Source organism: Cyanistes caeruleus, chromosome 3, assembly GCF_971803275.1.
Source record: "Cyanistes caeruleus chromosome 3, bCyaCae1.hap1.1, whole genome shotgun sequence".
Classification (NCBI taxonomy): Eukaryota; Metazoa; Chordata; class Aves; order Passeriformes; family Paridae; genus Cyanistes; species Cyanistes caeruleus.
In genome coordinates, this window is record NC_141703.1 from 23609376 (window position 1) to 23622053 (window position 12678).

A 12678-nucleotide genomic window follows, 5' to 3' on the forward strand; every position below is an offset into this window, starting at 1 on the left:
GGGACATGGCTTTGCCAACTGCATCAGTCACTACTCACTGCCAAAATGCCAGCTTAGAGGCATGTAGCCAGTTGTTTGCTGAATTCTGTCAAGGTGTTCTAGACCAGCTTTGTAACTATTTTTTTCAAAATCCTTATAAAATAATCTATTTGAAGGCCTTGTATGACAGGCAGCAACTCCTGCAGTTCTATTGATTAAGGTTATAACAGTGAAGATCTGGGAAAGAAGCCACCCCTTAAATCTGGGAAAGCAGCAGTGGAAGCTGGGGAGGATGCTTCATAGTCCTATTTACTGGTATTTCCATATTTACAGCATCTATTTTTAAAATAAGCATTTTACCCTGTTTTATTCTATCTCACTATTGGATTTGCATTGTTCTTGAGCTATATATACATTTTTTTTCAATACTTTATAGCTATGCTATGTTTATGTGGCTGGAGTGATCCAAACTGCGCAGAGTATACAGGATGTGCACAAAAATAATAAAAAACTCTATAATATAAACAGAGTGACTCAGGTGTAAGCCCAGAATATGAAGTTGAAATATTAGCGTAAAACTTAAGTGCAAGAGCCTAAACAGGCATGAATAAAGCTTCAATCCTGTGATTATGTCCATGTGGTCCTCAAGGTCTTTTAGCTTCTCAGTTAGTGGACACCAGAAGCTGGAGCCAACTACTCTATGCACCAAAATGAGTTATGGCTCTTGAACCTGTTTCGTTGTCTGAATCTGGTCAGATGCAAGACTAGACTTAGAGAAACATTTAGTAGTCTTGGATTTGATATCTCATGTGGGTGTATTTCAAAATGAATAAGTATTGTGTTGGGTGTGTAGTTCATGTTAGGTACTTCATGCATTAGATTTTTGGTTTTTCTTAATGTATGCTGTAGAAACTGAGTTTCCTAGGCAACTGTGGCCACCTTGTGGATTCCTCAGAAGAAAATTATATCTTATATTATAAAAAAGTAGCTAGGACAATTTTGATAATTAAAAACTATTCTGTTGTGTTGTTAGTCCTGGTTAATAGCTTTCAGTCAATAATTTTTATTCATTAGATATTAATTATTCTTAATAAATGTAAGTAGTTAATTATTGTTAGTAAGTGTAAGCAGAAGTACTACTTCTGCTACTAGGACTGCTAAATATATGCTTTCCACTATAAAGTTAACATTTTTCATGAAAAGATTATTGAAATTTAGCTGTGAAGGAGAAGAAAAGAATCATTTCAGTCACACTGTACATCTGGCTTGGAATTGTTGTTAATATCTCCCTCAAAAAAAATCTCTTTTCTCAAAAAGAGATTTCTGGGAAAAAAACTGAAGGGGTGAGTTGACCTTGTTTGCCTTCTGGATGTCCACCTAGCTGCTCTTTCCCTTGCCTTTTTCAAGAGGAAATGAAGAAAATAAGACAAATCTAGTAGGTCCAGATAAGGACAAGGATATCTGTTACCATCATGGGTCAAAACAGACCAGTAGCATGCCCCACTGAGGGCATCTTGCCATGTAAATCCAGTAAAGAAGACAGATGAGGCAAAGCAGGATATTTCATTTCCAGTATTAGCCTTCTTGCCAGGCCTGCTCTGTTGCAACATTTAATTCTATAATAAGAACATCAGCAGCATGTGTGAAGGTACTTGGCCTGGCTAATGGAGCCTCAAGTGGCTCAGGCTGTGCAGCCAGAACAGGTTTCTCATGGAGTGAGACACTCCAGAGCTGTCAGACCTCTGGACACCTGCAGTCAAGATAATTAGAAGCTTCAGGATCTCTGACACTAGTACAGGTTAAGTAATGGGGATGTCCAAAGTGCCCCCTCATGGCTAGCTACTCCAGCTTTAGACATGTTGGGACTCGAGGCTTCCAGCCACCTACTGGGAAGTCAGGCAAGATTTAATTCCAGTTCTTTGAGAGTTAAATCCAAGGTGGTTCATTAAATCAGGTGATGGCTCTTTCTGGTGTAACTCTTGTTTTGCCAGAGAGTTTCTGAGTGGCTCCATTTCTGACCATAAAAGTGGATATTTCTTAAGCTACTCTGAAGTGGCTGCCAAAATGGAGTAGTGGAGGCAAAAAATAGTTTGAGGAAGTGATTTGAAATTATGCTAAAGCCTGTTCCAGAAGATATTGGACAAGGTGATTGTCGTGGTTTTAAAACAGTAACTAAAAAATTACTAGAAAATTTATTTATTTTTTGCTGTGAGATACGGATTAGAACAAGAGCAAAACAGGCTTAAAACTTAAAAGGAATAAAGAAAGTTTATTAACAAAACTACAAGAATAAGAACACCAGAGTAAAACTTGTAGAAAACTCCCTTTCTCCCCCACTACCTAACTATTTCTTTGTTCACATGAGAACATAAGAGACAAAAACTTTGGAACTTTGGTGTTTAAAACAGTCTCAATTCTTGCTAGAGTCTTTTTATCAGTCTTTGTAGAGAAACAGAAGTCTCTTTCTGCTAATCTATGGAGTTTCTCACGAGAAAACCATTTCTGTTATAGCTTTCTATTTCTCTGATGCCAGCTGCCTGAAAATCTGCCATCAGTCTTCTCTCATTTCACATCACTCTGAGGTGTGTATGGGTCATGAGTCTAGGGATGTCGTTTTAAGGATGAGTTATTCAAAGGAAAAAGTTCTCTTCATCTGTCTCTGTGAGCCTTCCTGGAAACAGAAGTTTTCTCTTTGCCTCTCAAGGCCCTAAATCTTCAACTATTACTTCTCCCCTCTCTGTTCCAGCATTTCCACTGCATCACAACTACTCCACCTTTTGCTCAAAATCTACACTTTGAACACTCCATTCCTCCCAATATACTCTGTCATGAATTAAAGCTTTTTTTCAGAACACTATTGTTCATTTCTATAGCTTTCACAGAAAAATATTTCAGCTTAATTAAAGTATCTCCTTATTCTTTCTTCTCTGTCTAAAACTTAATTCTTTCCTTCACTGTCTTTGATGGTTTTATGATGTCTTCTTCATGTTATCTCTCTCTTTTTCTCTTCCTTCTCTCTCTCTCTGGGAAAAAGGGGTAATCTGTAAGTCTCATCCAGGTAGTAAAAGAGTTAAAGTCTTGGAAAGCTGCAGATGTTCATGGTGTCAGGTTTCAGTCCAGCAGCAGAAACTGCAAACCAAGCCAGGCCCGCCGGTCCCGCTTTCCCCCTGCTGCCCTCTGCGGCCTTGTCTGGCCTGGAGGCGGGGAGGAGGCCGAGACAGAGCCTGTTACCTTTTCAGGAACCAGAAACCAAAGAGAGCAAGAGAACCCTGGTTTTACATCTTAAGGTGGTGTTCACAAGTTGATCTCACTTCTGAATGGTTAAAACTGCCGCCAGTTCTCAGAAATGACCAATAATTGGTCAGGAGAAAAGACTCCCATCAGCCAGCAGCAGCTTCAACTTCCTTAGCTCCCAAAGCTATCTTAAAGGTAAAGTCACCTCATGATAGTGATACATGTGTCATGTATGTTACTCCCTTGTGTTATTACTTCTCTCAAGGTTGCACAACAGCAATGAGTTGTTATCATATGACATTGTAGTAATGGAGAACTGTGTCTTGGTGAGGCCAGATAGAAACAAAGCAACTCATCTGCAACTCAAATAGAGTGCTATGGTAGGGATACACCAGGTAAAGGCATTCAGGATTTAAAAAAAAAAAAAGAAGAAATGGCAGTGTATTGAAAATTGAAAAAAACTCCAACCCAATTATTTCTTTTTCATTCATTCCTTTCATGATTATCCTAAAATATGGTGGCATAAACCATGTATATTTTTTCTGTTTCTTCATTTTACTTCTGTATGTCCTGCTCAAATTAATTTAGATACTTATTAATTTAAAAAGTGTTTGTGGTCCAGAGGCCTTTCTGTAACTGCAAAACTGCATTTTTTTAAAAATTAAAATTTTTGTTTCTACTTTTCACAAATGAGCCCATCAGTCATAACTGCTCTCTCAGTGGTGTGAGATGTGAAGTGCTTAACAAATATGCACACTTCCATTAATACCAAGAGAGTTTTCTGGTACAATTTGACCTTCAAGAAAGTTTGTTATAAATAGTGCCAAGCAGCCAGCAGTGTTAGGAAGAACATCTGAAGAACGGTGTGAGATTGTAATTGTAAACAATATTGCAATCTGCTTCATGAACAATCTATGGTTTGTCTGTATGTTTTTGTTCCCAGTGTTTAATACTGTGGGAGTGTTCTGTGTTGCTTTCTTCACTGTACTTTAACACTATGCCAAGTTTTCTGACTTAGTAGTAGTGAAGTGTGTCTAATGACTTACCATGGTTTTAACTATGGCATTGTTACCTTTTGTTTAGGAGGTTTTGGACTTTTGAGCCCAGCACTGGATACCTGGGGCTTTATTCTCTCTAGAGCACTACGGTCAGGAACATAAAGATATTGGCAATTAAGTGGAAAAACTTAAAACAGTCTGCTGAGGCAGGACATGTGCAAGCACAATGTGTTTGAAATGACTTTTTTTTTTCTTTGAGGGGAGGAGGCAAGAGGAGTATATCCCTCCCATCTTTGAATTGCATGATTTTAAAGGGAGGCTGATCAAGTCTCTGAGGAGGAATCTCTAGATGCTACTCAGTAGCATCAGTAGCAGTATGAGAGATCATATAAGGTTCAGGAAATGCTTTGAAAACAGCTGGAGATAAGGTAAGTATCAGGTGAAGAATGAGTGCCTGAAATGTTTTTGTTTTTTCTTAGACTGATGGCCCCAGCTGGAGCTGAATGGGATAAATAGTTCCATACAGTGACAGTGTTTGGGGAAACTGGTATTTCCCCAAAGTAAGTAAGGACAATTATGAGAGGATGGGGGATAATGATTATTTTCATTTGTTAAAGCATACTTTGTCTTGTGTGGGTTGTTCAGAATACAAATTTTTGATGAAAATTATCTACTAAAGTTGCTCTTCAATAGAATTTTCTCAGAAACATTATTAAAATAATCCCTGAAACTCTACCTCAGAGCACTTAACTCTGAGCTTCTGCTGCATGTGTAACTCCTATATAGAAGGCTTGTGTAAATATTTCAATTTTGTGGAAAATGACTAGGGTACAGTGAAATTACTTGTTTGAAATAATACAAGAGGTTTGTAGCACTTTGAAGGAATTAGGGAATTTAATGTGTAGAGAGTCCAAGACTAGCTGGAACTCCACTATGCTTGTACTGCACGTTGCTGGTAATTCAGATGCTGTCTAAGCAGGCTTCTGGGAATGAGTCCTGATGAATGAAACAAAGATGGCCAATTTAGTCTCAGGCAAAACAGGAACTGCAATCAATAGAATTAGACCTTTAGATGAGGTTTCCTGAAAAAACAAGCAGTGTATAAAATACACTCCCAATCCTGAACTTAGTTTAAAGGGGAGCTTTCAAACAAATAGGATCTCCTTTAAACGTGTCAAGTGGCAATTTCAAAGATACTGTCCAGAAGAGCTGATCTTAGAGGATGCATTTAAATGTATAGGGGTGTAAAAATGTCCAAACTTGCTTTTCATGCTGGTCTTGAGGGAAGTATTTTAGGTATATAATATTTCCTCCAGAAGTACATGCTTTTTGGGTGTAAGGCAAATATCAGCCTGGGAGCAAAGTAGTTTTCTATAAAATTGTCAGTGGAGAATAAAATGTATGTAGTTTATATTAACTGCTTAAATTCCTGCCCACTGAAATGTGGCTGAAGATGAAACATGAATCAATTTGGACCTCAGGTGTACTTTTGCCATTTTGGATTCTTACTTTTGCAGTAGAATTGATCAGTGGAAAACAGCATGACAGTAACAAGGGTCTCAGTCACTCTGTGGACTCAAATGCTGATCCTTATTTGTCATTGTTAAATAACAGAATGGAAGCAGTGAAGCACAAATTCTCAACAGAGTCTCAGTTTTTTTTTTTTGACAGCTGAAAAGAAAGATGCCTGTGCCATTAGAAATTGATGCTGCAGTCCCTAGAAACTTGACGGGGTTTTTTGTGCAAAACAGAAAAGGGATAAAATAAAAGATGACTTTGTCTTGCAGTCCCAGGTGTTGTGACCATATGATCAAAATGATGCTATCTGTAGTTGCAAAACTGGGATTGGAGCAGCAGTGAGATGACATTAAGTCATCTTTTTGTCTCAATGCTCTCTACCTTTGTCTCACCTGGGTGCTCCTACATACACTTGGATATAGTTATCTTCACAAACACTTCAGCTGTGAGGAACGATTGGGTGGAAGGCAGCAAAGGGGGAATGAGGCATGGCTTGTCAAGCTGTTGATGTTGTGCTTAAGTGAATACTCTTGTATTGTAGTATTCCCACAGTCCTGCTCTCTTAATTTTTTTGTTTAGCAACTTGGCCACAATACGCTGTCATTCCTATGCAGGCAATGGGCTTGAGTTTATTCCTGAGGGCAAGGATTATTATACAGTCAGGTTTCAGCCCATTGCATAGTAATGATGTGGCAGCAGTGCTTGCCCAGACCTAAGTGACATGACATGCTTCTGTATTCTGCAGTTCTGACATAGTCCATTTTCTTTGATAGTTTAATCATTCCTTAATGCTCAAATCTTGTCTATTGCCTATGATTAAGAAAGGAAGGGGCAGTGGTAACTGTGGAAGAGAAGCACAGACAGTAAGACCCTTGTTCATTTGTTGGGTTCTTTCTCTGGAGCTGTTGTGAGAAAGTTTTTCTTGGGAGTTTTGGATGATTGAACAATAGAAACTAACACTGGGGGAGGGAGGGAGGGAGGAGAGTGAGTAGTGAGTTACACTGTGTACTGTTGAATTACACTGGAAACTCTCATGAAGGAGGATTTTTAAATTGCTCCTTCCAAATTTCTTTTTAATTTCCCTGTGAAAGTGCTATGCTGTTTCCTTACTAATCAGTCTCAGTTATATCCCAGGTCACCAACATTCATGTGTCCCGAGTTCTTCTGGCTAGCAAAATGTTTCATCAACTGTGCTTCATCAGTTTAATGATATTTAGGCTTTGCTATTACGGTTTTGCAATCATTTTATCAAAATGTTCTGGACTAAGTAAACTTGAGGCCCAGACCTTGTGTCAGCATCCAAAAAGCAGTCAGTCTTTATACCCCATCTTCCTACTATGCAGGGTCAGTTTCTATTTTCCCTATTAGGACTAAACTGTTTTATACTATTTGGATAGAAAGAGTGCAATTTGTCATGTAACTAATTTGTTTCCAGTATTCATATTCTCCTCTGTTTGCTCAGAGGTCAAAAGAGGGCTATGAGGAGCAGTGCCTTTAAAGCAGCTTTTATTAGAGCTAATTAGGTGTGTTATTGTCTTGTAGAGAGGCTTTTGAGTACAAGTCAGCTGTAATCCAGGCATTGCATGAAGTTTTGTTCTGTCAGGTTTGCTGTCTTAGAGTAACTACTGGCACATAAAAAATTATAGTAAATACTCTTTCCTGTTGCATACCATTTTCTTTTAAGCACCTATAGTAGGCATTATAAAATGCAGACTGAACTGTCCATGTGTATTTTCCTGCCCTTTTCATTTCAGTTTCCCTTTGTGTGTGACAAATGAATACCACTTTTATGATTTTTTTTTTCCAAAGGTACACCAGGATTCTTTCAGTCTTTGTTAGAAGCCAGCAGGGAGTGTTTCACTCCCAAGCAAAGAACTTGGACTCATAGTTTTGAAAGAAGAAAAACAGATTTAAAGATGCTTCCCATCAGCTTGCCTGCTGCCATTTTCCATGGCAATTCATTAGCTGCTAGGAAAATGTAAATGGGCCCTTTGGAGCTATTATTCTGACAGCCTTATGCTGGAATTTTGTGTTAAAAGTGCTACACAGTGCAAAGTTATCTTACATGGATGTGGTTTGGCATATTTGAAGGCTTTTGTTTACTTTCTATGTTAATAATACTTGTAGGAAAATAGCAGAGAAAAAGGACATTTGTCACATCTTTGGCAAACACTTTCCTCCGTTTTCTTTTTTTTAGATAGCAAGCTGAAAACTTATTTTGCTGCATTGGCTTATGATGTTCACTCAGTCATTGCTATTTAATAAAGTCACATCTAGATGAGTACTTTTGTATCTAATTGGATTTTTAAGCTCATAAAAGAATGTTTTTGGTACTTGCAAAACTGTGGACCAGTAATACAGTACATGCGAGTTTTACTACTGTGTAAAAAGAAGAGCTTTGAAGTAAGACTGTTTCTGCAAGAGTGTTTTTAATGAGGGAAAAGATTTTGGGTTTTGAGTTATTTTTATTTTTCCAAATCAAGGCTCTCTTATCTGGTCTATTGCTTTATCTTTCTGTGATGGCATTTCCCAAAGGAAATGTGATTATGTGTGTATTTCAGATTTATTTCAGTCACCTTAAAGAGTTAGTTCATCTCCCGCTCTTTTTTTTTTTTTTTTTTTTTTTTTAATAGACTTCTAATGCAGGTATAATTGTGTTAGCAGTATTCTTTGTGCTACAGCTCAGTTTGGAACTCACAGACAGGTTTTCAAAGCCAAAACTCCTTTCTGTTCCTCTTTTGGCACAATTGAACAAAAAAACCCCGTATCTTCTTGTTAATGAAAAGTGTTAAAACTGTATGTCACAGTGCGACTGTAGAATGCTGTGAAACTGTCACTGGGGCAGTCCATGGGTCATGCTGGGTGTCTTTGTTTTGTTTTATTTTTAAATTCTCTTTTCTTTTGATTACTCTTGACTTTGGTCTATTTTTTTATTTTTTATTTTTTTTTTAACAAGATTCATGTACTGGACTCTTTCAAGCTAAGCCAGGAAAGTATTTCCCAATGGGAATGTTTGTGTTCTGTTTAAATTTACTCACCCAGAACACAGTAAGCGGGTCACTTCTAATCCAATATTTTTTTTCAGAGCACTGTAAAGTTCATAGTAGGCTCATACCACTGCTTCAACATTGTCTGAAAAAGAAACAAACAAACTCAAAATAATAACCCACAAACACATGCAAGTGCATAATATTTTTTTAAATACATGAAAATTTGTTTGATAAGGGAAAAATATTCAAGTGTGTCATTCTCAAATAACTCCATTCTGATTAGTCATACCTTGTTGCTGAAGTTGTATTTAAGGAGAAATCCCTCACCTTGGTTGCTTAGCTAATATGTTTCCTTCCTGCCAAGTATTTCTGCAACATCTGAAGCATAAGCTGTTAATTCAATGTGGCCTTCCTGTTCATTTGATCTATCAGGAGAAAATTTTGTTATTTTGGAGGGTATCCCAAACTGAGAGAAAAACAACACTGATTTTTATTTTTGTTCCTCACCTTTTCTGCTCTTCTACTCTTACCCTTCGCTGTTGCTGCTTGCAGTCTGTGACACAGGAAGATTTAGTAGGGTTAAATTTTATTGCTATACTTTGAAGCACTGTGGAGATTTTTTCTTCTTCATTTCCAGAATAACTTTTAACCTTAGGAGTTGCAGTCAGTCATGGGGAGTGCAAGAGATGGTGCTGCACCAGGCAAGGGGAGGGAGATGGGCCCCAGGCTGCCCAGTGGATGCAGAGTGTACCAGAGGTGCTGGGCACCAGCTTTAGCAGTGAGGAGTGTGCGTGGGGCAAGGTTGGCTTCTGGGGAAGTGAGAGCAGTGATGCTGGAGCAGGTGCTAAGGCAGCTGCTGGTGTTGCAGGCAGCTAAAGGCCCTGGCCTCCATATGTAGTCAGATACAAAGCATTTCAATGAGAGTCATAAAAAATATGAGCCCTGAGAGGCCTAAATTTACTTTTACATGCATCTGTGTATTTCTTCCGTGGAATTCAGGATTGGTTAGGTATGGTATGATCCCAGTTCTTCCCTCCACTGATTTGTTTCTTATCCACTGTCATTGTTTCTGTTTGGTCCAGCTGAACAGAAAGCCAAGTATTGATGTTTACACCCTACCTTTTCCTTTGTACAAATCTAAAGTGAAGTTAGAAGTATGCAGGGAAGTGAATTGAAGCATATAGTTACATTATACCTTGGTCCCCTGTGGACTGAGATAATTGGAGAATTTTCCCCAAGAACTGAGGATTTTAGTGTTTATTTCTGTGCTGCTATGAGGAGTGTTCCCTGAGGGTACTTGAGGGCAGTCATCTGTGTATGTAACCTGCCTCCTAGGAATTGTGCTTAAGGATACTCTTTAGCACGTGTCATGGAAAATTTTCAGTGCACTGCCAGTTAACAGCACCTTACAGAGGACACTTGGCAGAAGAAAGAACAGACTGTGTTTCCTGCAGCATCCAGTTACTCAGTGTGTCAGGATAGAGTTGGTGGTGATGATCGTGAAAAGAAACAACTCGCAGTCTTTTCCTTTGGGGTTGTTGCAGTACAGGCTATAATGTCTTTGCACCAGGGAATTGGGAATTTGTGAGAGTGGCAGTGTAAGAGTGATATGATTACTGGATACCATGTGATCATATTATTACTGGGCACTGATGTGAAATAGGAAATAGTCTCAAGAGCACTCTAGAAGTAAATATAAAGCAGGTCATTCTAGGAATATTTTAATATGGTAATACCATTGAGTTTTCTCCTGCTGATGCTGTTTTGGAGAGGGGGATCAAGGAGACTGTTTCTCAGCATCCCAGATGTTTTAAACAGAATTTACCTGCTGTGAAGCCAGATATTCAATATATGACATAATGGTCCTTTAATTTTAGTGTGATAACTGTGTAATGCTGACAGTAGCTTAAGTAGGTAACCCAAAGGAACCTCTGTAAAGATTTCATCATGATTAACTCATTTGCCATTAACTGTGGTATAGAATTAATGTGGATTGAGAATTACATTACAATTTACTAAAATACAAGATGGAAAATAGCTAGTAAGCCATCTAACAAGGAATATCTATCACTGCATGAGAATTAAAATCAGCAAAGCAAATGACATGACTTGTTATAGCTGCTGACCTAACGTTCCTTCAAGCATCTCCGAAGCATGGTAATTCCAGTGCAAACATAAGTGATGTGGTTCTGCATTATGCATAGTTTTATTCACCCCTCCCACATTTTAAAAATACTTGAATAGTTAACTTGCCGGCAGCAGAGTTTCAAACGCTGTTTGCCATGGCAGCTGTTTGGCAACTGGCTCTATCACAGGGATGAAACAGCCAGCTTCTGGCAGGTTGGCAGCAGGTCCTGGCAAAGAAAATGAACTAAAAAGGGGCAATGACCATGTCAGCTCAGGATCCCATGTGCTAAACCCTCATAGCTGTGCAGTAGTTAACACTTGGTGTCTGCCAGCTGAAGAAGTTGAAAATGCAGGTTAATTTTTTAGAAACAGGCAGAGTCCCAAAGTTGATTTGATTTTGGGCATGTAGCAGTTGGAAGCAGCTGGTCTGCTGTGGTTTAAGCTTTTCATGTTCAATTTAGTTTCACTGTTTTGCCCTTTGGACTTGGTTATATCTAGCACACTGTCATGTCTTTGGACATAGACACCCAGCATATCAGGGTAAAAGCGTGCTCTCTCATCCATGCTTGCAGTCTTCCATACACTGTGGCTTTGATCACTTCTTGAGGCCCCATTTGAAATGCATATGATTACCAATGTTTAATAATAATCAACTTTTGTGATGCTGAAGTATATTTTTCTCATTCTTCTGCTACTTTTTGTTTGTTCTTTCTTAATATTCTTTCACTGAAAGCAGAAGGATCTTTTTATAAGCTTGAACATACTTTTGGAGGCCTATGTGGGGACATCATTATCAGCCAAAAATAAAACTTTAATGGGTGTGCAAACAGACTGCAAGCTTAAGCATCTGATGGGATACAGTGTGAAAAAAAGGCCTCGGGCAGCTTGCAGAAGGGATATGTGCGTGCTCCCACGTTTCAATTAAAGCCTGTCTCCGATTTTGCAGTGATTTTCATTTGAATGTGTGATTTCACTTGAGTTGGAAAGTGATATAAATCTGAAAATAGTCATGTCATTTTCTGCTTTGAACAAACTTAAATGTTTTGTGTAAGATAATGCTGTAGGATTTCACACACTGATTATCCTGTTCAGGTAATGAGAAAGAGTAGGAAAAATCAGCAGGCTGGAAATAATTTCTAAGAGCACAAAGTGACTACCAAAGTTTTTTATTTTCTTGATAGACATGAAAGATAAAAAGCTGGTCTTGGGATACTTTAGCAAAAATAATCACTAGATTTTAAAAAGGAGAGAAACCCAAGCCATGTTAATGTGAATATATGTCCCTTTTGTGGCCATCCTACAGAAAAGGCTCTTTTTCCTGGGAAAGGAGCCTTTGAGTGTGGTGCTTGTACCCTAAATTGGAAGAGGGGTGCTAGTGGTAGGCTGTAGTGAACTGTAGTGAAAAGGAAGAACCTGATTGTCAGACAGTTTTCTAAATTATGTTTGTATATTGGTCTTGGCATAATTTCCTCTTAATCCATTGAACAAAGAATAAAAGTATTATTAACATAAATAAAACTTTACTACTCTGTTCTATCCTCCATCTTTTTCACAATGGAAATTTTTCACTTTTGGAAAGCAGTGCTGCAGAAAAGGACCTGAGGGTGGTGATGGAAGAGGACCAATGGCAAGCTGAACATGAGCCAGCAGTGCCCTGGTAGCCAGGAGGGCCAACCCTGTCCTGGGGGCATCAGGCCCAGCATGGCCAGTGGGCAAGGGAAGGGATTGTCCTGCTCTGCTCTGAGCTGGGGTGACCTCACCTCCAGTGCTGGGGGCAGTTCTGGGTGCCACAGCATAAAGAAGGCATTAAACTGTTAGAGAGTGTCCAGAGG

At 38.7% G+C, this 12678-nt stretch overlaps 1 protein-coding gene across 4 annotated transcripts in view; it reads left to right on the top strand.

Annotated features, from left to right (window-relative positions):
• Window positions 1–12678, top strand: part of MYO16 (myosin XVI) — a 367619-nt gene that overhangs the window by 45598 nt on the left and 309343 nt on the right. Inside the window, exon 1 of one of the 4 annotated variants that reach the window (XM_086880164.1) lies at window positions 3086–3408. The exons of 2 other annotated variants lie outside the window; for them this stretch is intronic. The gene's annotated coding sequence lies outside the window, so the exon portion shown is untranslated. Of the gene's footprint in view, window positions 1–3085; window positions 3409–4229; window positions 4640–12678 lie in introns of those variants that run through there. One more of the 4 variants, XM_023918301.2, reaches the window with a different exon arrangement.